The 742-nt window shown below is 41.2% G+C and overlaps 1 non-coding gene across 1 annotated transcript; it reads left to right on the forward strand.

Moving 5' to 3' along the window:
- Positions 1-456: 456 nt before the first annotated feature.
- LOC111526349 lies at positions 457-570 on the forward strand. Its single transcript, XR_002726345.1, has one exon. It is a non-coding gene; the product is annotated as a U5 spliceosomal RNA (small nuclear RNA).
- Positions 571-742: the final 172 nt, after the last annotated feature.

Raw genomic sequence — 742 nt, forward strand, 5'->3', positions numbered from 1 at the left:
AGTGAGCCAAGATCATACCACAGCACTCCAGCCTGGGTGACAAGAGCAAGACTCCATCTCAAAACAAACAACACCTTTCTCTTGTCATGTAACCCATACATACACATACTATGTACCCACAAACATTAAAAGTCAAAACTTTAAGACAAAACGAAAACAACAGAAAACCTTTTTTTGAAGAGTCCGTAGGCTTCACCAGTTTGTCAAAACTGGAGCTTGATTGCTGAGACTTTATTTGCATACCCACAATGCATTGTGCACCAAATAATTTTCATCTTTAAAATTACTAGATGCCTTTTTTCCTTCAATCTATCTTTCCCGAACTGAGACTGCTGTTCCAGAATTGTCTGAAGAAAAAGGCAGAAGTCAATAGCTCTTTTAGGCAGAAAGAAAGTTACCATTAGCCCGTTGGGAGTAGTCCTTACCTGAGAACTGAGTGCGGCCCAACACAGCTATATGCTAGTTTTTCTTCAAATCATATAGATCTTTGTGCCTTTTACTAAAGATTTCCATGGAGAAAAACTGAGTTCTAAGGTAATTTTTTTGAGGCCTTGCGTTTTTTACCGTGGTTTGAGCAGTTTTAAAAGTGGACACACTAGGAAAACTGTTATGAGGGGCTTTGAAACAAAAAACAAAACAAACTCAAAAACTCCAGTGTTTAATTTGGAGGATTAGAGCTGGCTTTTGGACGAACAGGAGGCGGAGGCGGAGGCGGAGGCGGAGGCGGAGGCGGAGGCGGAGG

Source organism: Piliocolobus tephrosceles, chromosome 1 (assembly GCF_002776525.5).
Source record: "Piliocolobus tephrosceles isolate RC106 chromosome 1, ASM277652v3, whole genome shotgun sequence".
Taxonomy (NCBI): Eukaryota; Metazoa; Chordata; class Mammalia; order Primates; family Cercopithecidae; genus Piliocolobus; species Piliocolobus tephrosceles.